The sequence below is a fragment of the Adiantum capillus-veneris genome, chromosome 24, assembly GCF_014529385.1.
Source record: "Adiantum capillus-veneris isolate H3 chromosome 24, ASM1452938v2, whole genome shotgun sequence".
NCBI classification, from domain to species: domain Eukaryota; kingdom Viridiplantae; phylum Streptophyta; class Polypodiopsida; order Polypodiales; family Pteridaceae; genus Adiantum; species Adiantum capillus-veneris.
The window spans coordinates 108,499,601-108,515,721 of NC_140954.1; the positions used below are offsets into that span (position 1 = coordinate 108,499,601).

At 44.5% G+C, this 16,121-nt stretch overlaps 1 pseudogene; it reads right to left on the reverse strand.

The window, feature by feature from the left end:
* Positions 1 to 3,137: 3,137 nt before the first annotated feature.
* On the reverse strand, positions 3,138 to 10,734 carry LOC147426921 (uncharacterized; annotated as a pseudogene).
* Positions 10,735 to 16,121: the final 5,387 nt, after the last annotated feature.

Consider the following 16,121-nt stretch of genomic DNA (forward strand, 5'->3'; position numbering starts at 1 on the left):
CCATTTTTGTTCTTGAGTTTGGTCGATTTTAAGCCTTGATTCCTATGCCTTCAAGAGTGCATCTAGATGCTTGTTTACTTTCTCAGCTAGCATAGATCCCCTTGATCCCGCACTTTTTGATTCCCATTTCTTCTCAAGCTCTATGTCTGTTGGAGTTTTTGGTTTTTGAATTGTTTGTCTCTCAAGTTTTTCCAATCTATCTTTGTTTGTTTTAAGTCTTCCACTAGGACATGTTTTTCTCTTTCCTTCCTAACTTCCACACATGCTTTTCTAGCCTTCCATGTGTTCATTGGCTTTTTCATTCAATGCTTGGTGCTTTCAGTCCCGACTCCTCAATTACACGTCCCCCTGTTTCTTTTTGAGCTTGAGCTCGTGTGATAACCTGTATAGGTATTATTGTTTCATTTTTTGAACCACTACTTGAAGGGATCACCTCCACAATGTTTAAAGTTGCTTTAACTGCTTTGTGTCGGTTTTTTGGACAGGCGGCAATCAAATGATTGATGCTGCAGTCTGGGCAATAAGCATTGACTCGACCAATTTTTGTATGAGGGTAGTATTTCATGAGGTGGTTGCCCCCACATTTATAGCATGGTATCAGCGGTTGTCATGGAGCTCCTTGAGCTCCTCTCTGTTGGTAAGCAGGTCTTAATCCATTGAAACCTCCATTGGCTAAACTATATCTACTTTCTCCTGCAGCATGTGCCTTTGCTGGTGGTCCAACATTGCCAATCATGCTCCATGGTTCTGGTGCTCTTAGCTATTCTGGTGGGAAGTATGTAGGACAAGCCATTGTTCCACTTGGCTCTTCATAATAGATTGGTACAAGCTTTAAGGCTTGTTCTTTCGGTTCTTCCATAGTGGGTGTATACCTCACCCCTATCGGTCTTACTCCTAATGTGGTGGTTGTTGCCCCAAAATTGGTTGTGGTCGTTCAACCCCAACTGGTCCTGGAAAATTCCCTACCGCATATCTAAGCATTGGTGGTACTTGAGGTGGTGCTACCTGCGGTTGGGGAACATACTTTCATTCTCGCACATAGCCCCTATTATAGGATCATTCCTCAATGACATGATTTGTCCATTTCTATTCGATGGTGCACCACTTTGGTTGCTTAGCATGTGGCTTGGCAAATGGGCTAATCCTCTTCAGCACCTCCTCTATGAGTTGCTCTTGATTTACCTCCTATTCATTTTGTTGTGCTAATTTCACAAACTTAGTTCCACTTTGTTGAGATGATGAATCATCATCTCTGTCTTTTTTATCTCCATCCCTGTAGATTGCACAATTTTCCACCAGGAATAAAGCCTCTTTGGTTAACTCATTCAGAGTGAGGTTTTTCTTCATATGCAAATCCTTTTGAAGGTCTGCATTTCTCAAGCCTTGGATAAATATCAACATGAGTCTAGATTGAGTAGGTAATTATTCCATTGGACATAATTTCACGTATCGTTTCAACCGTAGGATTTCTGTTTGCGGGTCGCCGCGACGGACGTCCATAGCATAGCTCTCAAGCATCAACATAATATTATCGATACAGGGGAAGCGACTCGGATGAGGCATGGAAACTCACTAGGGCGTCAATCCTAATGAAGTGAACTCGAAGAGATGCAACTACTAACTCTACAAGCAAATCGAACGCACTAAGGCCAAGTAATCTGCCTATGTTCTTCTACACAGCTCTACAGTCATCACGCCCGTTCTCCATGCAAATCATATCGGAATCGCACAAAACTTGAAGGGAAGCTATAGGGGACTATCAGGAACATATCCTAACACTGTCACATCATTCTGAGAAGGTACACGATCCCGATCGTTCGTCCCAAAGTACGCAAAAATAGTAAACGATTCCGATATGATTTGCATGGAGAAGGGTTATTCTAAGGTCCCTAAAGCCCCTCCTAGGGTCGAAACGACATAAAACACGCATATAGACACTCAAAACAGCGATTTAAGGTCTCAAACTCGTAGTCGAAAACCTACACTGAATCTTGAATGATTACACTTAACTGAAAGAGCAAGAGGAGAGGAACACAATGCAATAATCAGATCTGAATTTGGATTACCGTAGTCGTATTGGCGAAGATTACAAGTTTGAACAAGAAGGAGCTCTCAAACGTACGCTGTCTTCTCAGTTCTCCCTTCAAAAGATTTTCCAAAACTTACAGAAATTGACCTTTATAGATTACGTCTTTGCAAAAGATGGCTTGTCCGGCCATAAGCTCCTACTCTTAAAACTGTCTCTCTAATGTACAATTGCTCCAAGAAGAATAATCATACATCCTTGACAATTTCTCGGCTTAGAGATGCTTCTTTACAAAAGAATTTTATAATGGTTTTTTTTAGGAAATTATTGTTCTTCTGGCCACGGCCGCCTGTTGCTTCTTCCGCCAAACACTCCCCCCTTCCTTATCCTTGCACGCCCTCGTGCATGTTCAGTGTTTTGGCCGTTGATGTGGCTCTAATGAAGCGAGTATCGCTGAAAAGCTTCTTGTGTGCAGTACAGCTTTGAGGGCTTCTTGGTGTTGTCTGAATGGGTGTTCTGATAATGTGTGTTGGTATGCCACGTACCTTGCCTTGAGGTCCTTCGCCATGGGATGGAAAATCCTTGAATCCATTTCTAAGAATCTTGTGACGAAGGCCTCTTCGAATGTTTGCAAGTAGTGTGATGGCAGGTACATAAGCCGGGAGTACATGGCCATCAAGATATGCCGTGGCGGTGAATCCTGTAGATTCCAGCAGATGCCTCTGTGTCCTTCCAAGAACAGATTCCACGGATGATCATCGCCTTCAGTGTCTTTAAACACCTGGATGCAGGTGATGATCATCCGGGCTATCTTTACTAACATCTGGCAGGCCAAATCGGGGATATCCCGTAGCAAAGTGACTGTAGAGTTAAATGTGCTGACCATGTACGCCACTGTAGGGGGATGTTGTGCTGTCAGAATTGGGTAATTTAGCTTGTGATGCCTTGACACCTTCCATGTTGTGAAATCTTTCCAAGTGCGTCTTCGAGGGACAGGGCAGTATGTAGGATCTATCTGTACATGTTGAGGCGCATTGTGGTAGTTTGTTAGATCCTCTGGTCTCTTGTCCAACCACTTCTGCCTCCACTTGGGGTGGTCATCGACGAGCACCTAAGCTTCTTCCACCGTGAGTGCAATGCCCTCGTAACCCCCTTCTTTGTTTCGTGGCAAGGCTGGCCGCATCTTTTCTTTGCATAGATTTGCTTCATGGCACATCAGAGGAAACGGAAGGTATTCGTTGCCAAATCCTTCCACTTGCTCTTCTGGTTGTAAATATACCAGGACTGCTGAGTCCATTATCTTCTTTTCATATAACATATATTCCTTGGCCGGCCCTTCTGGCATGTCCTGTATGCTTTCACTGAGTTCATCTCTTATGTCCAGATCACGTCCTTCAAATTCCTGCTCCTGTTGCCCTTGTTGTGAGGTTTCAGGCAAATCTGTTGCATGTTGTCCAGGCAGCAGTTGCGGTTGAGTCTGTTCCTTGCCTGCTTTGATCTGTTGTTGGGCAAGCAACTCTTCCTTTTCCTTTAGCAATGTGTCAGCCATCTGTCTCTCAATCTGTAGTTCAGCGCTTGCTTGAGCGAGTTGTTGCTCCCCTTCTTTTAATCTTAACTTGTTGGCCACTGTCTGGGCCACCATTCCTGATACAAGCAGCTGTCTTTGGAGCCTTTCCTTCTCGAGCTCTGCTTTCAGTGCCGCTGTGGCATTGTCAGATGTGGAGACCAATGCTCCAGCAGGTTCGTGATTTGCCATCAAAGCCGTCAGACTGCCCTTGACAGTGCTGTAGGAGTTGCTAAGCCTTTGAAATCTTGCACTTTCGTCGGCGAGCTGCTCCATCACTTTCTGGACTTTGGTCGTCAATTCGTGGCACTCTTTCTCTTTGGCAGTTAGGTCTGTCTTGACATCCACCAAATCTTTGATCAGAGACTGAGCCTGTTTCCGCTCAAGGTCTCTTTCCTCCATTGCGTGTTTGTGCGCTCCTTGCCGCACTATCGAAGCAAGGGACTTGCCAATACACCGTGTGCGAGCCACAAATGGCTCCAAGCACACAACAAGCCTAAACTAGCAAGCTCAGGAGAGCAAAGGGTGTGTCACTCACCGCTCTACGCTCGCCTTCGTGGTGGATTCCTCGCCGCGATGAAGAAGAAGCTGCAGTCGTGCCGCGCTCAACCGCTTCGCCGCCGTCGTGCCTTCGTAATGCCCGATTGCACACACACTCTCCCTCTCTCTCTCTCTCTCTCTCTCACACATACACACACACACACAAGGAGGTGAAGAAGAAGAAGATGGAGATGGAGATGGAGCAAGAGCACTCTTCTATTGCACAAATGAGAGAATGAGTAAAAATTAGGTTTAGTTGGCTTTTATATGAGCTCACCCCATTCACATTTGGGCGCCCATGCTTAGCCAACTAATCCCTTGAATGTCCCAGTTAGAGTGCGCCTCTCATCGGTGATCACTCTTACCCTTTTCCTATTGGTCCGACAAGCCCAGTACCTGACTCTACCAAATACATAATACACGTCCTTCGTAGGTGATGGGGTGTCCGTGAGCCGTGAGGGTTAACATGCCCCCCTTCCTGATGTAGATTCCGTCCTCGGAAGCTATTGAGTTGAAGCTGGTTCGTCGAGATGGGAGAGCAGTCGACATGGATGTGCGTAGTCTTCTTCAATCACTGCAAAATCAAACAACATTGCCACAGTAATTGCATTCTCATATACAATTAAAAATCATATGCAATAGACAGACAAATTGATTGGTAACAGAATTTTAGGCAATTTGTTAGCAATGAACATTAAATTGCAATGTAATCAAATGCATAAACAGATGTAAAGGTAGAAAATTAAACAAGTCTGGGGTCGCTAATTTGACGGTCGAAAGGTACTAGAGATCGAATATTAATACCATGGGTAAGCTTCTTAATTTTCTATGGTCAATTAAGTTGTTTAATCGCGAGAGCCAAGTATTCATGTTCGAGGGCTGACTAGAGCCTATATCTAGAAAACCTTGTAGTTAAGCTACCATAAAAGGAATTTCTCATGAAATCATCGCCTAACGGATTACTTTTTCTTTGACCCCCCAAAGTCTTTTCACATTGATTCAATTATGATGTGTGTGCTTATTTTGTATGCCTTGGGTTTTTTGCTTTTCAAGGAAAAGCACCCACACTGGGAACCTCTAGGGCTCTAGTACCACAGGCAATACTTGTGAGTGAAGTACCAATTTAAGCAGGGATTTCTCTTCCAGCTTAAAATTTTACATTGTGGCACTTTGATTTTTTGTTTGTTCATTTTCAGCATTTTAATTTTGTAACTTTGGGGGGTTATATAACACTGTTACCCTCCCCAGGCTCATCACATTGGTAAACTCCCTTTATAATACTTAAGCTAAAGGTCAATAGGGTTAAGCCCACTAGAAAGCCCTAGTACATTTCACACAATGCTGCCTAAATCGGATTAAGAACCTAAGTAACCATTGCTTATTAGGAAGGCATTCCCCATGGTATTAAGAGAAGATTTCTAATACCTAGCTTGGTCAAACTAGCTTAGTCGGACTGCTTGAGTTTTAAACCTAGACAACTGATTATGACAAAACATTACATTGAATTAAATGTTTGATACTAAGCAAATGCGCTGAATATTATGCTACCAATCACAATCAAAGCAGACAAACATGGATGCAAAAACATAAGGGCAATGCTAATGGACATAAAACACCTGTTTGTGTTGATGGTCGCGCTTGATTTGAAGTGTGAATGAGAGAAAGGTTCCATGAAGGTCCAAATCCTATCAATAGCAACACGCTCCTGTACACACTAGGAAACAAAAACAATACCTCTAGGAGGCACATCAGTGGGAAAAGAGAACTTTGCTAATCACTCAACTCTAAAACAGAAACACTCCTATCGTACTAATCTTACCTACCCTCCATCACTCAAGTGATGGGGATCAAAGGTGTTTTATGGCATAGGTTTCTGTTTCACTGTACCAGATATGACATGTGTAGGTCTGAGTCAATGTTTTGACTTTTAATGTGCATACTCGTTTGCTAATTGCTCTTGCTCTTTATTTTTTTGTTATTTGTGAGTATAAAGATTTATATGTACATTCCCTAAGATTGGGAGATATAGAGGTCAGGGAGAAAGGTTGAGAGGGAAACAAATGAATGATGACTGTCAGCAAACACTCCCCCCTTCCTTGGGTAGATCATATAGTTTGAAATGAGCTTGTCACCCTTTGAAACCAATTGTTCCAGTTGGTAATAGGTGAGGATTTTTGCGAGTAGTTTTCTATTACCCTAGGTGCCTCGTCAAGTTGCAAGGGTGGTAAGGTACTCTCCCAGGATCGAACTTGAAGTGGTTCATCAGGTGATTCTTGAACACTGGGAGGTGTGGATTCTTTTGTAGCTTCATGGAGGTCCACTACTATAGATGGAGGCTGTGTAGAAGCTTTTACCTCTATGGATGTATTACATGAGGATCTAGAAGCTTCATGGGACTCCCCCCTTCCTGAGCTAGGTGGAACAAATCGTTCTTTCTTTGGTACCCAAACTAGATCGGGAGCGGGTGTGTAGCATTCTGTGATTTTTTTCTTTCCACGATCATTGATTCGTTTTGGAGCTACGGGATTGGGCTCACTTGGGTCAGGTGTTAGGTAAGAGCACAATCTACGTTTTGGCACCCAGATTTGATTCTTTCCTTGATAGTAGCCTTGGGGTTCCAATAGTCGTTTAGGGATCCATCGCAACATTTTCTTACTTTTCTTGGAGTGAGTGGTACATTTCTTACAAGGCTTCTATTTTTTAGCACTAGCTATGGTCACTAAAGAATCTTTAGGGACCCACTTGTATGTTTTCTTCGCTACATTAGGATGAGTCTTGTCGGAAGCGATATGCATTGCTTGTAGCATATTTAAGGGTATAGGCATTTCATCCCCCTCAGGTGTTACCCAGGTCGTCCCCCTATTTCCCCAAGTGTCTATGGTTGCTGCTAGGTGGACCCAATCCACATTGTCCGACTCAGTCATCCCAGGTAGGATATCCATATAAGGAGAATCTTGGCCAATGTCTGTATCCTTCTTACAAGTGTAACAATATTGTAGTGGGGCCAAGTGAACTGTGGTGTCAGAGCGATGATCAATAATGGTTTTACTCCCTAAGGGGTGTACCTTACCAGTCACCAAATCCACTCTAAGGACAGAGTCTTGGAATTGCAAATAGACATGATTTTTAGACCAATCATGAACCATTTGTGCTTCCCTCATGAATGGTCGTCCTAAAATCATTTCATATGACATAAGGTGTTTAGAGAAATCCATTACAATGAACGTATGTCGTACCTTGTATCCTAGAACTTTGATCTTAAGATCCTTGAGCATCCCCATAGGTTTGGCTATGGTACCATTTGCCATCTTTACCACAATGTTAGTAACACTGAGGCGGGGTTTTCCCATGGATTCCGAACAATCTTTTGTAACGATGCTAACTCCCGCACCACCATCAAGAATTCCCTTTATAGTTAATCCCTTGGTAGTGATGGGTAGGGTCGCATTAGACTCGTCGCCTTCAAAATACTTCCCTAATTCGTTAATGGGTACCTCGATCACGGACTCGTGTCCATCTAAGTCAAGTGATTGCACATGATTTTCCTCGTCAATCATAATCGAGTCAGGCCTATTTGGTTGCGCAAACTGCGATAATCCCGTTCGTAGCTCTCCATTAAGGAATGCTCGAAGTGCAAGGAATAACTCAGGATCTCCATACAGCTTTGCTATGATCGTGGTTCGGACCTCAGAAGACATGAAGTCCACTAGTTTGGCAACATTCATTGGCATTTTGCAGGGTGTAGGTCCTTGACTAGGAACTGGTGAGGATGGAATCTCATATTCCTCAATGGGATCGGGTATTCCTTTGTTAAACATCCTTTCCAACAAGAAGGGTGTATGCTCACTTTCTGATGTCCCGTCCTCACTCCCTTCTTGGATGATACTAGATATGGCTAACGGTCTATGGTTCATGTGGGGTGGATGAACTTGCGTGGGAAACACTGTGTCATGAATTTTGACATGCATGGGTTCTGGTTCTAGTTTCCTTTGAGTCTCCTCCACTAAACCTCTTAGATGTTTCACCTGCTCAATCTCGTCTACTGGGTTTGGGTACGTCCCAATCTTCTTCTTTCGATTCTTCCCTTTTTGCCCCTGCGGTTTATCTTGGGGGTCTTGGATTGGATTTGGAAACACTTGTGGTGTTTTCAGAGGCTCTTTATGGTTTTCTCTTATTCGGTTTTCATTTGGTTCCATGTTACGGTTTTCTTTGTCGGTCTTTCCCTTTGTGGTATTGGTTCTAGTCTCCATTGTCTCGATTGAATCTGAATCATCCTCGAGGTCATTCATATACACGGGGTCATCTCCTGTTCCTATGTTTGTTTTGGAACTTGGCTTTGAATTTTCCGTATTCTGCGACCTCTTCCTTCGTGTCTTCTTTTTCTTTGCTTGGATAACTGACGCGGTATCTCTCTCTTCGAGGATATGGCCTGGCCCTTGAAGCATGGACCGTGTAATCGCATAAGCGGGTGCGACGGGTGGTATTGGGGATGTCACACTAGCAATTTCGACCAAATTTAGGGGTGTGATTTTAGGCGCATTTGGGTTATAGGGGCATTGGGAAATCAAGTGATCTATGCCACAACGATTACATGTGAGTATTGGCATTGCAGACGTGCTCCCTTGATTCATTTGCATCTGTGCAGCATTCTTTTGCAGCCTAATAGGGCACTCCGCTACTCGATGTGGTCCACCACACTTGTAGCATTGAAGAGGTGGCCTCCTAGCCTGGGTGTTGATATTTTGACCTCTGGATGCGAGAGCAGCAGCTTGATAAACCGGCTTGACTTGTCCCCAACAATCTTCCATGTAGTATATAGGACACTCTTCCAATGTATCAAGTCCGTAGGCAATACTAGTGTCTATTTCCTCCTCACAGCCATCTGCATAAGCATTAGATTGCTCGCAACCCACTTGGTTCATAGGGGCGACTCTTGGATGCGGGGGATGCGGTCCTAGCACAGGAGGTGGTAGCGGTGTAGCTTGTACAACATTTTGAGATCTAGGGACCATGTGTTGCGGTAGTTGCTCAACAGGTGGAGCAGGCATCAATACAGGAGCTCAAGGTGCATCCGTCCAGGCTACAGGTGGTCTATTTGCCATCGTACGTTTGATCACTAAACAATCCTTAGCTTGGTGACCATACCTACCACATGCGTTGCAAGTTCCATTAAATTTTACTCTAAACGTAGGGCTTTCACTAGTGCTATGTGGACCTAAGCAAATGGAACACCATTGTTGCTCCCTTCTTGGATACATGTGACTATTTTGAGGGGGTCGATTATCCTTAAGAGACTCTTGGATTGCCTTGGTGATGTCTGTCAAGAATGTCTCAAATACCTTTGGCTCATTGGCAATGGGCTTTGCAGTCATGGGTTCATACTCAATGGCTTGTGAGCTAGTGGATCTCGTGTCAGTAGACACCCTCATGCCTGCTATCATCAAGTTGTCCTCTAATTGGATTGCATTGGCAGTGACATCTTCCCAGGTTGTGATACCTCTAATCACTAGTCCATTATAGATTCCTTCATTCCTCAACCCTCGAATGAATCGATCAAGCAGTTGGTTATTGTTGAAGTGCTCATTTACAGGGCAGCGAGAGTTTAAGTGCTTTAGACGACTAATGAAGTCCCTTACTGACTCTCCTTCCTTACGTTCGGCCTTCTGTATCTGAGATGCTACACCCCAAAGCACACCTTCTCGTATGTACTCCTTTAGAAACAACCTTCTAAGGGTAGGGTAGATTGTTTTCTCGTCCACCCTTAGGGTTCTATACCAATCTCCAGCCTTCCCACTTAATGTCAAGCTTAAGGCATTGCACTTATGTAGTTCGTTGCGTTCCCCTAAGGAATCACATACTTGTTCAAACACTTCAATGTGTTTTCTAGCATCTTCGTCCCCATTGAATTTTTGCGTGAGTTTGGCAATTTGTACTGCCTTACTTCTAGGCTCTCTATCAGATGCATGACACATATTTTCCGCGATAGATCGACCTATGGTTTGAGCAAACACTGCCAAGTCACCTATGTGAGGAGGCAGGGCCAGTGGAGGTACTCTTGGAATCATATGTGGGAGAGGGACGGGTACCGGTCTTGGCATATGTGTAGATGATGCAGGATATGGAACATAACCGGGCATAGGTCCACTCGGATAAGGGCTAGGGAGCGTCACTCGAGGAGCATAAACAAGTGGTACAATTGGAGGTGTGGGGGCCATGTGTGCATAAGGGGCTAGAGGCACATACGGTCGAGGCCCCATATTAGGTACTACGACACTAGGTAGTGGCACTGCGCTAACCGTAGATGTCATCGGTACATTCTCTGGCAGGCTTATCCCTGGAGTGAGCACTGTGTTTTCCTTAATAGAGGGTTGAGCCAAGTTAGGGAAGCTAAAGTTGTCGCTCGGAGGCTCAGATTGCATAGAGACCCCAGGTGAAATGACGTAAGATGGGTCCATGGGACTCATTAGAGGAGTCTCCATTTGTGATAGAGTAGGCTGTTGAGCCTTGCTCATATCCAGAAATCTCATGGGGCCAATTGAGAGTATATTCACCCCTCGGTTTGCCTTTCTGATTTAATAATGCCATGGATAACATTACAGATCATTTTCTGTTGATCTTCGATGCTCGTGGCACTAGAGGTGGATTGTACAATCTCTATCCATCCTACATGGTAGGCATGGCCAGAGTGTAGATCCGTCAACACCTCAGTGTGGAGGTCGTATGTCCAATGATCATTAATGAACAATCCTTCTAGAGTCGACGTGTTAACGGTTTCTTGTGAGGTAGAAGCAATGTTGCTCCCCGTGGTTTTACTTGTCACCAACGGTACTCTAGAGGGAACTTCTGAAGGAGGCAACTCAACAGGGCCTTCTTGGTAAGAAGTTGGCAGGATATCCACATGGACACTCTTTGGGGGTGTGGGGTCCACGTGCGATGTGAAAGGAGATTCCACTTCCCCACCCCCTTTGTGTGCTTCATTTGCATCAGGTTCCGAGCGAGTAGCTCTACCTAATGTTTCCATGAAACGGCTAAACATACTAGTACTAGGCTGTGGAGCTTCGGGAGGTGCATGGCCTTCTCTCTCAGTGTTTTGGGTAGGGTATGCTTCCATGATTTCTGAGTCGGAGGAGGAATCACTAGCGGCTATTTTAGGGTCTTGGGTGGTGCTACCTTGTGTCCCCGCTGAGGGTCTAGAGCCTATCGTGGATGGGTAATGGGTGTCCATATGAACAGAGGCACTACCAATGGGATCGTGCTCTAACACTCGTCCAGAGCGTAGGTGCATGTGCTTTTGATACCCTAAGGTGTCAAAAAGCTGCTCTAGGAGGCCTTGTGACTAGTTTTTAGCGTGTTTTTTGTTTGTTTTTTTGCTAGATTTTTTAGAGCGTGTCGTGGAATGGGCCGTGTGATAGCTCGAAACGAGCGTATCGCTAGGAGGGACGCACTGTGCTTTACAGCCCACCGTTTGGTTCTATTTTGCTCCAGAAAAGCCCGAAACAGTCTTTTCCTAGCTGGGGAACTAGGCTCCAAATAGCAAGTCTAAGGGTGCAAGTGGGAAGAGAAGGGAGGAGAGTGGAGGACTTGTCCCACATGCTCTCATTCCCTCTTGAGGAGGTAGGGTATATATATAAGAGTGAGTCTAGTATATATCATAAGACTGAGGACTGGGGCTTGGGCTTGGGCTTGGGCTTGGGCTTGGGAAAATGATCCCGATCTAACTTTTATACAAACCAACCCGTCCGTTTTTATAACTCACGTTTTTTATTTCCGAAAATCTAACCTCCCACTCGGTCGCGTTTATTTTTCGGGTTTTTTTTTTTTCAAAAAATTTTATTTCTTTTTCTTTTTTAAAATGCAGAAATTGCAGAAATTGAAAATGCAGAAAATTTAACACAAAAAATGCAAAAATTGAAACTTGACAGAACCAGAAAATGCTGAAAATGCAAAAACGCAAGAAATGCTAACTGTGCAGTGTAAACCAGAAAACGTAGAAAACGCAGAAAACGCAAAAAACAGAAATCTCCACACAACTACACACACTCATTCCCTGCCTTTCCTATGATAGAAATTGCACCACAAGAAAGCGTAAAGTGCTAACCGAGCTTAGTGTAGGGCATATCCCCGACAGCGGCGCCAAAAATGTGCGCTCCTTGCCGCACTGTCGAAGCAAGGGACTTGCCAATACACCGTGTGCGAGCCACAAATGGCTCCAAGCACACAACAAGCCTAAACTAGCAAGCTCAGGAGAGCAAAGGGTATGTCACTCACCGCTCTACGCTCGCCTTCGTGGTGGATTCCTCGCCGCGATGAAGAAGAAGCTGCAGTCGTGCCACGCTCAACAGCTTCGCCGCTGTCGTGCCTTCGTAATGCTCGATCGCACACACACTCTCCCTCTCTCTCTCTCTCTCTCTCTCTCTCTCTCTCTCTCTCTCTCTCTCTCTCTCACACACACACACACACACACACATACACACACACACAAGGAGGTGAAGAAGAAGAAGATGGAGATGGAGATGGAGCAAGAGCACTCTTCTATTGCACAAATGAGAGAATGAGTAAAAATTAGGTTTAGTTGGCTTTTATATGAGCTCACCCCATTCACACTTGGGCGCCCATGCTTAGCCAACTAATCCCTTGAATGTCCCAGTTAGAGTGCGCCTCTCATCGGCGATCACTCTTACCCTTTTCCTATTGGTCCGACAAGCCCGGCACCTGACTCTACCAAATACATAATACACGTCCGTCGTAGATGATGGGGTGTCCGTGAGCCGTGAGGGTTAACAGCGTTCTAATCGCGTTCGTAGGTTGTCTAACTCCTCTTGCCCTGATTCTTGCTTTTGTCGGGCTTCCTGTACCTGCCTTTCTTTTTCAGTCAGCACTACATATTGACACTGGAACTACCGCTCTAACTCTCGCAGTGTTTTCTTTTAATCGAATCCCACCACTGCTTGACATGCTTCTTGGTATTTAATGGATTCTGTAGATGGGAAAGCCTGCTTTTGAGAGGTTGAAGGGGGAGGAGTTGGCTGTTTTTTGTCCGATGGAGAAGAGAGATGAGGTGGAGATTTGGGTGATGGCGGAAGTGAGTTTCTAGGCGAGGGAGGAGGTGATTTGGGTGATGGAGGAGGCGGACTTGATTTTTCCCGCACATGTCTTCTTTTGGAAGATTCCTCGCCTTGTTGCGAAGCAGATACTTCCGCTTTCCTTTTCTTTAGGATCCTAATTATTCTTTGGCGGGTGAGATCCGCCGCGCATCGCGCATCCAGATTCCTATCTCTCTGGATCTGCTTAAGCTGTTCAGTCTGATTCTGCTCTTCAGCCGCATCTTGTTCCTTCGTTTGTTCCGTGGACTGTGAGGATAAGTCCACTTCAGTAGCCTTTTGTTTTGCTTCCAGTCTTTGCTTCTCAGCCCGCAGGCGAGTCACATTTTCTATCCTTTGTTGTCTTTCCCTTTCTAATATGATTTTTTGTGCCTGTTGTGTCTCCGCTGCTCGAGCATGTCTGTCAGCCCTCAATTTGGTGCGTCTTTCTTCGACTCTCTTCTGGGCTTCAGCATAAGCTTTTTGCAAATCGGATTGCGGTATTGCACTCCTCTCTCCGCGTTTTCTCTCAAGCGGCTTTGTTGAATCTTCTTCTTCACTTTCCTCAAATTTTGAAGGCACTTTATCTCTCGACTCTTTAGACTTTCCCTCGTCGTCTGTCTCTGTTTTTTCTTCATCACTAGAACTTTTATTTGTGGCCTTCACTGAGTGCGATGATGTAGCGCCAGGTGTTGTCCTTACAGAGTGGGCAACCAGCTTAGCTTTTTGGATCAAGGCCGTTTGTGAGCTGGCAGCTGGCAAATCCTCGATCGTTCCCAAAGCCTGGTATGCTATTCTGGTTAGCATCGGCCCTGCACTCATGTAGGTTTTGTTTTTTGCCGAGCTTTTCAAATTTGCTTCAATCAGATTATCCAGAATATAAGATCCGTAGTCGCAGTGAATGGATCTATTCTCTGCTGTCGCTAGAGCCATGACTACGGCAATGTGCAGGATTGGCTCTGTGTAGCGAGGAGGCTTTTGAACTCTGAAATGTTGAGATATCAATCTCATTGGCAATTATAGCTCTCCGTAGATCATGTCGGTGTATTTGTACTTGTTCCCCTTTGCTTTGAAGAATGCCTTCTCATTGTCTAGTGACTTTGTCTTTGCTAACAAATCGTGTTGCCCTGGGAGGAAACGCAAGGCCTCATTGATGATCTCCTTCGTGATATTTACTTTAACTTTTGACCCATCTTTGTCTATGAGCATTGCCTGCCCATCATATTGTATTGAGCTCATGAGTTCATGGGCCCTCATGTAATCTGTCCCCCATGGCTGTAATCACAAGAATTGTTCCAACTGTATAGCCCGCACAGCCTCTATTACTTCCGGCCTTTGGTGGAGAGTCCATATCTCCCGTGGCATGATAGTCGTCTTCACCAAGTCGCCATCACCATCCTTAAACTTTGAGATGAAGATGTGGGCAGGGATTTGAGCCAGTATTTCATCCGAGATGTGAGCCTTCTCATTTGTGGCAAGCTCTTCCACTTCATATGGTGCTGCTGTCCACTGTCTGTCTTTTTTTGGGCGAGGCATTCTGTGCCAGGAGAATCACAAACTGTCAGGATTTTCCTTTCACAAATCAATTGCATTTAGACTTTTAGTAAAAAACAGTTCAAAAGTTAAAACTGATCATAATTTGAAAAAATTTCATCCATTCTTGTCCATATTTCACCAGTGGGACTAGGAAGGCTAGAGCTATGACTGATAAAAATTTGAGCCAGTTCTGGGTCTGAGGTACACCAATCGCGATCGTAGTACAGAGGCCAAATTTGGGTTTGATCATATGATTGGGTTCCTGATAGTTGGAGGGTCATTTTGGTCCACTCTGTGTGTCTTTGGACCACTTTTGAGTTTACAGGTTCCATTTCTGTGTTACAAGGGATTTTTGGACTAGACTCTGATTTTTTATGAGCTTTTGATGTCCAATTGGCCTGAAACTTGGATGATGACTTGCACAAGATGTGTACAATGGATCTGATAGGTTTTGGTCAAATTCTGGGTTTGAGGTACACCGATCGCGATCGTAGTACCGAGGCCAAATTTGTGGGAAACTAGATGGTCATGAACTCTTATGCTTGCCCAGCCCACTGATGATTTATTTTCAAGTTTGGACTAAAAATGAACAATTTAGAGCAATTTTTCACTATTTGACCATATTTTACTAATATTTGGTTTCCCTGATGAACTTTGGTTGAATCCTGGAGTTAGTTGGAGTTAGTTCTAGAGCTCCCACTGCTCCCATGATGTTCTGCTATAATCAACCTACTCCATTGTCCGATTCTGACCTTATCAGGCACTTTAGACCCTGTCTTAGGAGGTTTTCCAGATCTGTGCATTTTCCAGGCATTTCTTGGATATCCATGTGATGTTTGAGTATCCTTAAGTGATTTTTTGGTTTTGGCATTGTCTCGGCTGCCTGTTTAGCTTTGTGTGATCATTCGAAACTGAAATTACCATTTTTGCACTTGTAGGAGGTTTCTGAGATCCATCTGAGGTTTCTTGGAACTATCTTGACTTTTAGTCGGGCAAGTGTTCCTTCCAAACCATCCAACATCCTTTCTAACCTGATTTGGGTAGTATTAGGTCAAATTTTCCCTTTTTGGTTGTGGTTGACAAATTGGGCCCAATCTATGAGCAAAATTTGTGCATTTTCCTTGAAAATTCAAGAGAGTGTGCTTTTATCTGAGTTCCAAGCATGGTCCAACTCAAAAGTTGCAAAGCCTGCATCTGGGGGAACCGATCGCGATCGTACCATAGAGGCCAAATTTGGTTTTGACACCAGCAATATGCATGCGAGGTTGAGGGGATGTGTTGGGCAAATTCTGTCCCAGTTTTTGTCAGGTAGGTACACCAAATATGGTTTTGACCTCATAGTTTTGTTCCTGGCCTTGTGGGGAGCACACTGATG